This window comes from Topomyia yanbarensis, chromosome 3, assembly GCF_030247195.1.
Source record: "Topomyia yanbarensis strain Yona2022 chromosome 3, ASM3024719v1, whole genome shotgun sequence".
NCBI classification, from domain to species: Eukaryota; Metazoa; Arthropoda; class Insecta; order Diptera; family Culicidae; genus Topomyia; species Topomyia yanbarensis.
In genome coordinates, this window is record NC_080672.1 from 279092593 (window position 1) to 279108383 (window position 15791).

At 36.5% G+C, this 15791-nt stretch overlaps 1 protein-coding gene across 2 annotated transcripts in view; it reads right to left on the minus strand.

The window, feature by feature from the left end:
• LOC131693063 (sodium/potassium-transporting ATPase subunit beta-1-interacting protein) overlaps positions 1-15791 on the minus strand; it is a 124713-nt gene that overhangs the window by 106852 nt on the left and 2070 nt on the right. The window lies entirely within an intron of this gene.

The following is a 15791-nucleotide window of genomic DNA, read 5'->3' on the forward strand; positions in this document are numbered from 1 at the left end:
TTCTAGTAAATAGAAAACTTAATTTACTAATACAAGTAATGTTCATCAGAAGATCAGCTTTATGATCACAACATTATATAATACTATTTTAAATAGCATCTTCGAAGCTAGAGCTTCTTCGTTCGCACTAGTGATAAGAAGAACTAGAACCAGAACATTGCTGCACAATAATGATATTTCATGTCAAGATTTTTTCATTCTTCCAGAGTCACGGAGAATAGGAAGCCTTCCATGGGCTATCAACGAAAACGTGTTTATAATTAAAACACGTCAGAAGGTTCCACGGAACAATTTCCGGTTAACGAGGTATCATAAACATTTCACGCAAATTTTTCACCATGAACATTTCTCGAAAGTTCAACAAGTTTGTACATATAGCAGTAAAATATGTGATGGCACTACTTCCATATTCAAGGAAGTATCCATCGAGATCGGCACCCGGAGAGGTTCCCATCATTTTTGTTCAGCTATCTCCGGCTGCCTTATCCCGAAACTAAATAGAACGGAGCGAGCTGGAGGAATTTTTCTGCAGTAGTTAAAAAAAGGTTCTCCGAGCATACCGACTTATGGAAAAAAACGAAGGAGAAGCATGACGTTACGCTTGCTCGATCAAGAGCAACGAACATGGGAATGAAGCGAAAAACTCTTGAAAACCTGCAGAAAAGAAAACAAAATCCCGAGAACCAAAAAGAAAAATGCTAATGTGGAAATATAAATAAACAGCAAGAAAGGCAGTTGATAGATATGTAACCTCAATGTAGCCCGGCAGACCAACAGAGGTAACTGCCGACCAGAAAAACAGCCAACTAGACGTCGGCAGGATGTAAATAAATATCTTTCTTTTTATTTGACTTGACTTCTTTTGGGCTTCTCTTTTGCCTGAGCTTTTGTTTCACTGCTGCCTCGCATTGAATGACGATTATGAAGAATCTCTTTCAATCGAATTGGAATAAGGAAACTCACTTATTTGAGTTTTATCGAAAAGAAAATTGCTCCCTCAGCATTCAGCATGCTCATTCACACTTCATAGAGCAACTGTAAACTATTGAAAATTGAATTGAATTGCCGCATTCGTGGTACATTTATGTTCTATATTGTGCGGAGGAAACTCCAAGTCATTCGAAGACAAAAAGCTAATTATTCCAGAGGAAACAGCAATCAACAATCTTGTCTCTATTCTTCAGATACTTTATGGTAAATGGAAGTTTGAATAGTTCGAAGTCGGATTCTAGCATCTTTGTACTTAAAATGAGCATTTTACATAACCTCAGATTAGTATTTTATGCCATTTATTTAATTGTTTAGAGGATTTTTACAACACTTCCTGACTTTTTTTTATCAAGCCACACTGTTATGCCTTTGCAACTTGGCATTTAAATTGATGGGCAGAATTAAAGTCGAACCGGGCATTTGAATAAAAAAAACAATACAGTTCTGCCTGTATAGTTTTCACACAGAATATGTAGTAGTACTTAATATAAAATTATCCCAAGCTGAGTATCGTGAAATTAACGGTTACAAAAAAGCTTAAAATGTGGATCGTGATAAAATTTAGGTTTTTATTTATTTATTTATTTATTTTCGTCAAGCATATGTAGACTACATAGAATGGTTTTACAATATTTACTTATATACTATACATTATTTCGACGGTTTAGTTCAAATTTAATTTGTTTTCTAGACATGGAAAGGTCAATTATTACACAATTTTCATTATAATGACGCAGCATTCTATTGATGGGGCTATTTTTAGCATAGTTTGTCCTAAAAGATTGTTCTTGGAATAAATTACGAGTTCTTAGTTGTCGGCTAGGTACATAAAATTTTATTTGCGAAAGTAATTATGCGGATTGTACATGTTGAGAAATAATGTCGTTGATAAAGCAAAGCATGGCAAATTCGCGGCGTTCTTTGAATTTTTGTATATTAATGAGCATGCAACGTGCTTTATACGATGGAAGAGGAAATGTCGTCCAGTTTAGTTTACGAAGTGCGTACAAAATAAATTGTTTTTGGACTGATTCGATGCATTCTTCGTACAGGACAGTGTATGGGTTCCATTCAATGCTGCAATATTCCAAAATTGTCCTGACGTATGTATTGTATAATGATTTTATTGTGTAAGGGTCTTCAAAATTGTAGGTGAAACGTTTAATAAAGCCCAGCATACTATTTGATTTATTTATTATTGTAATATAACGTTCCACAAATGTGAACATTATAATACAATAATAAATAAAGCATATTTTTATCAATTTAAAAAAAAAATACATGCTTCTAGATTATTAGTTTTTCACACAACTCGAATGGTTTAACTCTCCACCAGTAACATCATTATCTATATTTAGGCGATCGCCTGAAGCTCTAACGCGAATTAACCTGAATTTCAAAACGTCGCAACTGTAAAACTTTCGGAGGAATAATGATAATGTACAATTCCAATTTGGCACTAATATTGGTATGTTGGGGAACACGTGGAGTCTTGACCAAGTGCAGAATTCTATTATTGGTTATAACGTGTTCTAACAGGTTCTTAAAAAAAATCAAATATATTTTTATACTTGTTTCGGTCCCTTAAGGTAATTTTAAAAGTTTTGAATGAAAAATCCTTTCCTTATAGAACATATTCCGTAATTAATAAATTTGCGCTAAATGATGTAATTTTTTATCAAACTTTGTATGGACATATCTACTCGACTAATAATTACTTTTAAAGTACTCATACATTATTTAATTCTTCATGAACTAGTGAAATGATTTTGCTTAAATCGGAATGTTGAAATAGTTATTACTAAAATTTGAACGCATTAACTAAGGTTGGGGAGACTTGACCAAGACTGTATGGGAGGCTTGGCTAAGTAGCAATAAGGTGAAGAAAGATATTTTTTCTGATATTTAATATGCTGTGGTACCTATAATTAATGTTAATCACGTAATAAAAAAAACCCACATCAAACATCAATCTATATCTTTTAGAACTAGTAAACATTATATCTTTTATATCTTAATGACCTTGAAAGGATTGAAATCTTTTTTAGAGATTTATTAGGCAGGTTTAGTTGAAAAGCTGGTCAAATCTCCCCATGTTCCCCTATTTAATTAAGGGGAAGACTGTGTAACGAATGATTTCACAACAATTTCCCGTCATTTTTTCTGCAGCGTGACGCGATTAGATAAAAGCATTAGGATTACGATCCAAAAAATCGATATTATTCATATTCCAGGTAAAGCATGATATGTTCCGACTGTTGACATATAAACAACCTTTCGCTTGTATGTGGTTTGAAGCTAAGGACGGCTATCAAACGTAGTTCATATTTGCTCAACCTAAATATAAATATACAACGCAGCCCCTCCCTCTTGTTATTTTTGCAATCAAAAGCGTTCAGGGGTTATTTATCATCGAGCTCGGAAAATAGTATTGTTTTTCGTGATTTTTTTTAAATAATGCAAAATGTTTCATGTCAATCAGCTAAATAAATTCGGATAGAACATGTTTTCATGTGCTTGCAGAAAAAGACGGGATCACGGCAACCGCTCCAAAAGGATACTGCGTTTGTAGTGAGCGTTATATCTCCACCATTAATTAATTGGCTTCTTCAGAACTCCTTTGAACTATAAGAACTAGCTGGTAAATTTCTAAATTTAGAGCTCATGCCCTTTTTTGGGCACTGAAAGTCGTTTTTTAATCAACTAGACCGTTAATTGTGGAGATATCGGATTCACCATAAACGCAGTAAAAACAAATGAAGTCAAATTTCATTATGTTTAAATATTTTTTTAACAAACACGAGCTGGTTTATGTGAAACATAAATATACGAAGAACATTGTATTTTACCGCGAAAGATGGTAGACATCTCCTTAAGGGAAAACCTTATCGAAATAGAATTGTTTATAATAAAAAGGGACCGATAATCCGCTGGACAAAAGTTCCACCCATATTTAACGGAAAAGGAGAAGTATTCGTCTGTTTGGACAGTTCAAGTGAAGTCTGTAACCGGTAAAATTGAACAGCCAATCAGTCAATTTTACGAAACATTCATTTCATATATTCAACCCTTTTCGGTCTGACAGATGGTTCGTGCAGGATGCATTATTCACGCCTAATGGTTCATATATCTACCGTGGCACACAGAGGCTCCATTCAATGCTGATAATTTCCTGAAAGTGACAGCTACGTCCACTTCAAATCAGCGGGATGTTTCATTCTGACAGTAACAAAAAAGAAACGGGAACCCTAGGGCGTATTGTAAGTCGTCATAACAATAGCACCGTGACTCGAACTGTCGTGGAAAACATTATCCTCAAGGGAGAGGATGGGTGCACATTACCGATATCAGTGCCACAGGTAGTGAAAGCGTCAATCTAATACGCAGAGGGTTTTATCATATATTTATATATGGCATCATACAATCTCTGTTCATGTTTGATGGGTTGTTAAAAACACTCCACAGAGCACAACAGGCTAGGTAGTGAAGGTGTATGAAACACTTGACATGGGACGTTGGGGTACGAGCTATACTTTACTTTCTATGGACTAGGGGAACATGGGGAGACTTGACCAAGCGCAAAATTCTATTTTCGGCTATGGCGTCTCCTATTCGATTCTTAATTTTTTTTCAAAAATATTTTTATACTTGTTTCGATCCCTTAAGGTAATTTTGAAAGTTTGGAGTAAAAAATCCTTTCCTTGCAGAAAATATTACGTGATTAATAAATTTGCATTAAATTATGTAATTTTTTATCAAACTTTGTATGGACATATCTACTCGACTACTAATTACTATTAAAGGACTAATATACCCTCTTAATCCTTGTGAAGCAGTGAAATGATTTAACATAAACTGGAACATTGGAATAGTTATTACTAGAATTCGCATGAAATTGAACGCAATAACTAATGTTGGGGAGACTTGACCAAGATTTTATGGGGAGACTTGACCAAGTGGCGATCAGCTGAAGAAAAATACAAAATTCCTAATATTTATTATGCTTTGGTACCTACTGTTAATGTTAATCACGCCATAAAAAAACCCACCCCAAACATAAGTCTTTATATTTTAAAATTTGTAAGCAAAGTTAGCAATAGTGGGACTGATTTCGTGACGTGTGAACATGCAATGCAAGCAGTACAGTTAATCCTTAAAAAGAAATGCATTTAAAAAAATCAAAATTTATCAAATGCAACTCTTTTACATTTTTTACTGCTACCTAAGGATATCGACAATAGGGAAAAAATAAGTACAGTATGTTTTATGTCATTATTTTTTGTTATGATTTTTCAAAATTCTCTTGGTCAAGTCTCCCCACGCCTTGGTGAAGTCTCCCCGCAATGGGGAGACTTGACCAGAAAAAACGATCACAGAAAAACTTTTGTAACTTTTCAAAAATTAAATTAAAAATTCTGCAAAAAATCATGAAGACGCGCAATAACTTTGCGCATTATATCTGAATGATTTTTGGGGGATTGAAGGCTTTTTTTAGAGATTTATGCAGTTTTAGCTGAAAACCTGGTCAAGTCTCCCCATGTTCCCCTATGTTAGATAAAGAACTGGATCTTACAAAACATTAATATTCATATCTGAAGGTCTATATTATTTTAGAAACAAAAAGAGGAACCGAAAATTGTTCTTCTTATTCCTAAAATATATGAACAATTAAAGAATTTACGCAAATTTTCGTGGATGAATTCCCGATCAGAATGAAATCACAAGATTATAGCAGAACACAATTTTTGTAACATATTATATTATAAATTAGGTCTTAGAATAATATATAACATATATAACAGAAATTTATAACAAGCAACAATGCGAGATATAGTTTTTTTTCAATTCGTTTAATTGACACGGCTCGTTGCGTGAGCTTAAGGAGCCGTGGGTCTTTTATACATTTACAAGAAAATAAATAATAAAAAATAACATTTTAATGTGATTCCATTGAATCCTTCGCACGAAATTTACCTTTGCGAGCGGAGATTCGTTTCCTAGGCGGTGGAGCATGTCCGGTGTTGCCTGACAACACCTGAGGGTCATTCACTGTGCTACCTTGATCGTCGCTTTCGTCCATAGTATCATCGTTGCTGCTGTCTTAAAGGTTTCGGTCGATAGTTTTGTTATGTCTTCGTTTTCCTGGCTAAGGTCGTGGAAATTTCATCCTTGTTGAGTGCATTTTGATTGGCGGTGATGTATGTTGCTACTGGAGTACTAGATGTAGTCGTTGTGGATGGAATATTTGTTTGTTGTTTAACCGTCACTACTGGTTGGACAATTGATTGTGTTTTAGTTGTGGGCGTTGAAGTCTGGATGGTTTTGTTGGTTGTAGGTGATGTCTTGTTCTTATGGGTTTCCACACACGGTTTTCCATAATGTGCAGATTGTTCACAAAAATGACACTTGGCAGTTTGATGGTCATAGGTGCACAGGGTGGACTGTACATAGAGGGGGCCATGTGCCAGGGTCACAAAGGAAGGTATGGGGCGTTTTAGTCGCATTCTTATCACCCGAACACCGTTGGGAATGCCATGGAAGAAATTCCTCCAAACGTCAGTCTTAATAGAAACCACTAGGCCATATTGCGACATGAATCTGCGAATTGCACTATCAGGTGAGCCAGGAGACAAATCATGTAGTTTAACGTCGACAGCATTGTCCTCCATATAAACAGGGACCTTGACCTTAACGTTATCATGTTCTATGAAGTGACACATGTTGTTGCTATAGACAAATTGATCTAGTGAGACATGAGCACTGAACTGCACCAGTACCACAATGCGAACATGATGAAATTGAACGAGTGTAAGATCATATCTGCCAATGAACATTTTTTCCTGTAACAAACGTTCCACTTCCCGCACGGGCGGGCGAAAACCACATGCCTTGAAGTCAATGACCGCTGTGACACAACGCTTCAATGTGTACTCATTGTACTCAGGCTGAGACATTTCGATCGACAAAACGCGTACAATACTCATTATAACAATAACGGTCCTTTATTTGTATATGGTTCCAATAGCTTAGCGTGCACGAACCGAACGCAAAGGGTAGCTGCTTTGAACGTGACCAGTGTCGTTAGTGGCTAGAAACAGACTGAGATATAGTTTTGAAATATATCTGTTATGTGTTTCTGATCGGGTTACGTATTATATTTTTAAATTATAAAGAAGCAGATAATCTAGTTATACCAAAACTTTTTTACTTTATTGTGTTTAAAGTCCATGTGAAGAAGATACTACTCTTTTCTCATGCAACGCTAAAATTGCCTAATCCTCGCCATTAATTGTTATAATTGTTTTACATGCAATAAGGTTTGTTATATTTTAGTGTATTGTCGCTGGTACTAGCAGTTTTTCCATTAGATCCTTTCGTAGAAAGCCGACTGCGGTGTTCTTCAGTCAATTTTAATAAATCTAGTCTTTATAATAGAACCTTACTATCAAATTAGCTCGAATTCAAATATCAGGTCTTGACGAAATATAATGGTTTCGTTATGTGAACTATAGGAGAACTTTTTTTATTTCGATTGTAGAGGTTTTAACTTTTTGGTCATTCACTTCTTTTTGGGTTAGAAAAATCTCTTTAGAAAAATTTCTAACCCTGTGTGCGGGTTTGTGAATCGAGCCACGGTGAGCTGCGTACAAGGCAATCGATTTACCAACCTAAAGTGCCTGCACAGCAAATGGACCTCTCTCTTTCTCATGTGGAACATTTCGAGAAAACGCTTTGGATTTATTCCATAGAAGATCCAGGAATTAAAACCTAAAGAGACCATGTAAAACGTACGATACGTTAGCTCGATGGGTTTCGGGGAAGTTGGTCGAGGATAATTTTTGATCACAAAACTGCGTTCACCGACGAAGCCCATTTTCGGCACAATCGAGTTTTTAATAAACAAAATTGACGTTTTTGGTGCGAGAACAACTCTCAAGAGAGTTTTGAGGCCCGGTTACATCTACAAAAGTGCAGTGTTGTGTGGAATACACGTCAGTCCTATCAAAATTCAGCGTCATTTCCAACGGGTTGTGCTTCCTTAGGGGCCGTTCATATACCACGTAATCAAAAAAAACCTTTTGTTTTAACCCCCTCCTCCCCAATAGTGGAGTTTTCAGGAAATTTCCCTGACTACTATGACAAAGAAGAACTTAATGAAAATCGTTCAAACTTCAATCACAGAGTCTTTTGTCAAATTTCCATGGAAATATCTCATTTCTGAACGATATGATGACCTTTTATATTTATGTTTTAAAGATTCATCAATATAAGATAAAATTAAAGTAACCTATGGATTTCTTTCTCTAATTTGATTAAATCATCAAATGAGTCAAATGAGTAACACAGGATGTTTTTCTCGGGTTTTGTTTTGCACGATTTCCTCCAATTGTTTTGATGATAGTAACCATCACACACTATGCTGTTATAAGTATTTTGACTATTTCAAAATTTTGAAAAAAATTGAAGGTAAGCGCCCACACCAATAAGGATACAAATTTATTTCATTTTCTTATAAAAGACAAAAATATGACGAAAAGTCCACGTTGCTCACCCCCTCCTCCCAATAGACTACCCTCCCCTAAAATGCCAGCGTGGTATATGGATGGCCCTACCATGAATGAAGATTTTTATTTCCGGATCATTGATCCTAAAGGGTTTTGGTTCCAGCAGAGTTAGTCCCCGTTTCGGTCAAGTTAATCGGACACCAATGATGCCTCAAAACTAGTTTTATTGAGTTATGTCTATTGTGTACGCTTTCGAAGCCAACATTACGGGTGTTATCGGCGATATTTGACCGACCGTTGTCATATGTCCGATAACATATTGAAACATTATTGGCATGAATAATTTGAATACAAAATTAACGGCTATATGCACCCTGTATTTATTCTCTATTTTATTAGATCAACTTTCTTCATATCAGCATGCTTTAGCCTAAATTTCGGAAAATTTTGAATATATTGTACATGTGAGTTTAAAGTTTTGCATATTTTCAGAAAGGATGAGGTACAGTTACGGATCTGTTAATAAAACCACTGCGGCGCGGAAATTTCTATTTGCCCCATTAACCTCTATGCTCATCTAGCGGTTGATACTAGTAAGGATGCCTCAATGAGCGTTAACAACTTTATGGCATGAAACGTATCGAAGATCGCGGATGATCTGAAATAATCAGTGTCACCCACTCACCTACTCTCCAAAAGAGGCTTGCCGAATATAAACTTATTTGTAGGAGCCTCGGGGAAGTTTTCGAAAAATTCGAAAAAGAAGCAGATTTAATACATCTTACAGTGTGATAAGACATTTCAAACACGTATCACTGTTAGATCATTCAGTAGTTTGCAGAACTCATGCGAAATAAGCACCCAAATAGAGGTGTTTCGAATTCTGCACGAATAAAACCTCGAATAGATCAAATTAATTCAATTTATTGATTAAAAAATTAAACAATATAAAAAAATTATAAAATAATAGAATAAATTAAATTGATTGAAAATAACAAATCATTTCATTTGATTTGTTATTTTCAATCAATTTAAAAAATGAAAGGAATGACTGAACAGAATCAATAAAACGAATAAAATAATTGAACTGGAAAAAATAATAAAATGAACAAAAGTTATATTTACGGACAAAACAAGACGGTCAACGGTGTTGACATTTCTTTTAGCGCCACTAATGACGTTCTCATTAACCCTCCGGAGGTCGTGCAAATGGCTCACTGAACGAGCAACCGCTGGTGCTCTAAGATGATTTCACTAGATTTTCAAAGCTGCGGGCACTTAGTGCACTAGCACGTGTGACGGAAGGTTAAGATGATATCACCTAGCTGCGGACACTAGTAATGATGCGTCAATGATCGTTACTATCTTTATTGCATGAAGTTATACAATGCGAATATATTAGATATTTTAACGGAGATGCCATAAAACCACACTACAAAAAAGTAGGACCACATTCGTTGTCTGGTCAGAATTTCGTTACTTCCCAAATTTACAAGTTTAAATACTATTGTACGTATATTTAACTTAGGAAAAACATCGAAAATAGCATTAAAAACCTATTTTTAGCGAATTTGTTGTATGCCTTTAGAGAAAAGGTGGTCGAAGATATCATTTTCGAAAAAGGGACAGAATTTAATAAAAGAAATGATGAAAGAGGAAAATCGTAACGAGATATTTCTGTCGTCTTCCATCAGAAAGACCAACAACATATTTTCAATGTTTGTCGTAATGCGAAACCACGTGTACGTAATGCGAAACCACGTGAGCAATCCCAGGGCAATCCTACTACACCAGACCTGGAAACTCGGCTGTAGTTTGCCAAACGACAATTAAAATGGGTTGGTTCCCAAAATTAAGAAATGAATAGCAGAACATGAAACAATGAAACAAAGGAGTAAAATTGCTCAATTTGATGGGAAATGATTAGTTCGAGATTCGGAATGTTCTGAATGTTATTCACAGTACATTCAAACATGGAAGAGGGAATATTATGGTTAAGGGTTCTTTCTTTTGGTACGGATTAGGTAGGGGACGGTGGAGAGTTGTGAACATGGTTTTGTTTTCGGGGCATAACTACCATAAACATTGGTCGATTTTTGAAAGTTGACCAGTTATTTGTAAAGGACACCTTAATACATCCACAGGCTGTAGCAATTTAAAATAATAATTATCATCTTTGAGATATGGCCGAATGCGTAAAATGCGTGGAATCGGCATTTTTTAGTTTGGTGGGGTGTTGTGAACAAAAAGTAGAAAAATTGAAATATTTTTGTGGTTTAAGATAAATTTTAAGATATTTCTAAACTAAAGATGAGATAGAAAAGTAATTCGCCCCAAGCCACCTGAATTCACGGTTGCGGCACAAGATTGTGGTAGAATCCTGTTCTTCGCATAAAATTTAACCTTTTTATATCATAATATGTATGAGTCATCCCTGTTTTTCGAATTATGATACTGTTCTTTTTAAAAAATAACTATAATCCACTGTAATTTATGGTTCACAACTCCCCACTACTGGTGGTTCACAACTACATAACGGGACTCCATAATAACAAATACAATTGGGTAAAAAAAACTTTTTGTTTGGTATATTTATTCGCTAGTTCCCTAAACACGAAGAACACGAGTTAATGAAGCATTTGCTAATGAGAAAGTGCCGTCATGACAGTAGAAACATTTAAAACATTTTTATCATTTATAGCTTAGCGGGAATTGACGGTGTTCACAACTCCCCATGGTTCACAACTCCCCACCGCCCCCTACGTTTTGTCGGATAGAAGGTATTATGGGTTTTTATGCTGAAATCTTTAGAGATTCCATACTTCCATATGCTGAGTGATAATAATGTCATTGAAGTGCTAGTTTATGCAAGATAATGACACGAATACAGTAATGTATCGATTATATCACGCTTATATATCCATATATGTATGCACATATCTTTGCATATACATATGTAGATGTTCGTATTTATGTATGCATATGTAAATTAGTATGACGCCACATCCAACTGCATATTCTATCTTCCATTTGAGACTTGGTTTGAGAAAATCGGTTCAGTCATCACCTAAGAATCGATGTGACTTTAATTGTGGAATATGCCCGGAATCCGGAACTTCCGGAATTGTCGATAGTGGACAATATATTTAAAGAATGGTTGATTGGTGATCTAGACCTGCGATTCGAAGTAATTTGGTGACCATTTCAATAGATTTATAGCCAATGAGGTATTACGTTTGTAACGGTTTATATGGAAAATTCCAGTGTGACCTATAACTCCGGAACCAAGAGTCAGAACCGAATGAAATTCTGAAATTCAGCAGCAGTCAATGGTATTACTGTATCTTTCATTTGAAATCAAGTTTGTGAAAATCGGTAGAGCATTCACTGGGAAATAGTTGAGATACAGTAATGTTTCGATTATATCACGGTTGCTCTGTATTTTAGCGTGATATATTTGAAGCGTGATATATTCAAAACAAAACAAAAGATTACATTCAAGCATTAATCCATGTATTTCTATAAACAAAAAGTAATAAAAAGTTAAAGTTAGTCAAAAATAATAAATCATAGTAGGATAATGAGCCTATTTTTGACATGTCTCTATTATCATACTACCCATTTGCAGTCATCTTTGTTTCCCCACACAGCTTCACTTCACGTATCCCGTACCGTTTCTTAAAATTGTTGAACCACCCAAAACTAAACTTGAAGCAATCTGACACGTTAAGATTTTGGGAAAATATCTTGATTATTAAGAACAGTGTATTCGAAGGGACTACGATTCAGCTTTCGTTCTTTCAACATCCATGTAAATAGTCCCATATCCAATCGCTGATGTTGTCCTTCCAAAAGAAAAGTATCCACATCCATTCAAGGGAAAATGTATATCTCGGAATACCCACCATATCATCACTATTTTGTTTCGCTCATTATTTTGTTAGATTTTCCTGCAGATAACTAACAATTAGCGAATGAAAAATAAGTCGTTTTTTTACCCACTACACCAGGAGTGTTTCAGTTCTAGATTCATAATTTTGATAAAACTGAAAATTTTAATCCTATAACTTGCTCTCCCCATCAGCAGTTTTAGCAGATGTTCTATTCAATTAGAAATTCATGTCTCGCCATGCCTTCAGCGTTACTACATTCAAATTTATTTTCCCCAGCCTAACGGGTCTAAGTGTCTATGCTGAAAACTTTGCAGTTCTAAACGTGTTTTAAAATCAGCAACAAATAGAACGGTGTCGTATAAAACTTTTAAATTTTAAAACAGAACTGTTCGAAATTATAAAACAAAACGCTCTGCTGGGGATGTGAATGTTTCAGTTCCAGTTCTACTTTGAAACTCCTACACAAAATAAAACGCTCCTGAACATGCCCTAGGACACGGCAATTAAGTTACGAAGAATTTTTTTTTTTATCCCTTTATGGGCAGCTAGGGCCGAGGGTGGTGGCTAGCGGGTTTCATACATCCTTGACCTGACGGACAAAGCTATGGTGCCTTGAACACAGGCAACGCAGATCCAAGGCCATCATTGAAATGATAAGTTCTGCGTTTGAGATGTACTTCCCCCGGTTGCTAGACGAATACCTGTAATTATTACTTGTTGCTTTGTATGTATGAATCAAATGTTCAGTCCTGAGTGGTGTATGCGTGGAAGATGTGGTTTTTAGCGTTCGAGTCCAGGAGTGCATATCTGTCTGGGTTAGCGTGGGCGTTTACTAATTGTGTAATAGTGTGATCGCTAAAGGCTCGAGCATTTGAATGCTAGCGTGTCTCTGACTTTGCGTGCATAAATTCGATATTAGATTCGTGTGGCCATTTGCATATTCACGTGTATTTTTGAACTATCGCGCGCGGACCCTGAATATGATAATTAATTTTTAGTGTATGGTAGAGGAACGTGTTGTCTAGTGAATATGAGCATCATTCTTGATTGGTCCAACTGAAGGCATGAGTCTAGGCTGATCGAGAGTAGAGAATTCCGAATGTAGCCGGTCTATGATCGCGCGAGTGATGGGTTAATGCTTGAGACCGCGATTATAAAGTTATAGGTGCTGAAAAGTTCACTTAAGTAAGGGGGTGTTTTAATGTTGGCGAAATTGCGAGCGTAGGTGTGTGTGTGGATGATTTAAATTGTAATGTAAGTTCGCGTCTCGTCCTGTCGTGTCTGGGGTTTCCAGGTTACATGCATTCACCAGATGAGACTAGTTTATGTCAGCTTACTTGTGCACTGGTTTCGCAGAATCGAGGCGATCATCGAAATGATAGATCCTACGAGTGAATGCACTTGGCCCAGTCACCTGTCAAGCATTTGTGTATTTGTGTGTGTTGAGATATGTGTGGAGCCTGTAAATAATATTTTAATACGGATAATATTTTATACGTCAAAACAAGAAATATGCAATATACTACTTACAGTTTGTTGATCGTTCCTACTTATCTGATTCCATCGAGTATGAGAATACATCTCCATTGTTCTAAAACTTGGCGACGTCTGATGGCAGAGAAGAATCATTGTTGGCAGCAATGTTGCTCTTCTTGGATTATGAGCTCGAAAAGGTCATCACAAGAATATAACGCATGAGACCGAAAATAAATAAAAATAATATAAAGAGAAGAGTTAGTATTGTTATTGAGTATTAATAATATGCCGATTTTTTTCGAGAGTTGTCCTACTGGAGCTGTAGAGCTAATTCATTCAATTAAGGCATGGACCTAGACTTCTAGAATCGAGGATAGTCTCCCGGACGTGTACGATTCATGAATGCGCGAGTGCGGGGGACTGTAGGTTCACGCTTGAGACCGCGCCCGAGTGATTACAAGTGCTAAGACGTTCATACTATTACCGGGATGTTATAATGCCTGGAAGAGCGCGAGTATAGATTGCGTGGATGGCCGCGAAGGGCTCAACAATTTTTATATTTGTCTGTCGTATGTATGTGACTTTGTGTGTATACATTCGATTTTTATGTAGTTTAGTGGATATGAGCACTATATCTTCGATTGATCCACCTGAAGGCATTGGACCTATGCCGCTAGGGGCGAGAATAGGGGATTCCGGTCGAATGGATTCATGATCGCGCAAACGCGGGCATTTGGAGGTTCTCTCTCTCGAGACTGGGATTGTTAATTTATAAGTGCCAAACCATTCACTCAGTCACCGGGGTGTTATACTTTTTACGAGATTGTGGGTGTGGTCGTGCGTGGATGATCGCGAAGGACTCGAGCGTTTGTATGTGGACGTTTTTGTCGCGTGTGCCAGTATGTATGCAACTTCGCGTGGACACATTATTTTTATAAGCGTGTGGCCATTCGCATGTTCGCGTATTCTTCAATGATCGCGCGTGGACGTCTTGTCTAGTTTCTACCTCTATTGGTCCAACTAAAGACATGAATTTGGGCTACTAGGGTCAAGGGCGGAGACCTAAGACGTGACCGATTTATGATTGCGCGAGCTTAGGTTCTTAGGTTCCAATGTTCACCTAATCAATCGGGGAGTTTGAATATTGGCGAGATCGCGGGCGTTCGCACTTGTGAACAGGTTTGTATTATCGCGTAGGCCACGTTTGTACGTTTGGAATGAGAGACTGTTAGTGTACATGAGCGAATAAGCAATTTGTGTTAGTTAATGTTAGCATGAATCTAATTGAAAATACAGCAACAAAAGAAGAGCGCCTGCAGAGAGAATTGGGCCCAAAACCCACATTGTATATTATTTGACCATGGCAGTGGATAATAAAGGTCGCCAAGTTAAGTACTAAAATTGATCACAATGTAGCTTAACTAAAAAGAAAATAATCGTATCCCAAGTTTCTGTGATATAATCACTGTAATACTGCTTTGGTGGAAAAGCCCCCGGACCGCATCAAGGTATAGTATTATGCTGAGGGGGCAATTAAGTTACGAAGAATTTAAAACAAAAATTGGAATCAGCCGAAAGATATTTCGGCAATCCTAGTCATTGCAACAACGCTTAAGTTTCGCGCCACGCCCTCCGTCCAAGATGAACAGCGATATAACATTGCTTCTGCTGCTTGGACATCTAAAAAAATTTCAGATGCATTCTTAAGAATCTATTCTTTAAGATAAAAGAGTAAAAAATAACTAAACTTTTGACCGACCTCATCATGTATAAACCCTTAACGAAATAGCCCGAAACCCAATAATATGCTCATTACCCTACATGTAAATAAGCAAATCAATTGTAAAAATATCTTAAAAGTGACAGGACACAATATGTAGCTTAATTGGATCACAACGTAGTGTGCCTTGTCTGTTTTTCAAAAAGC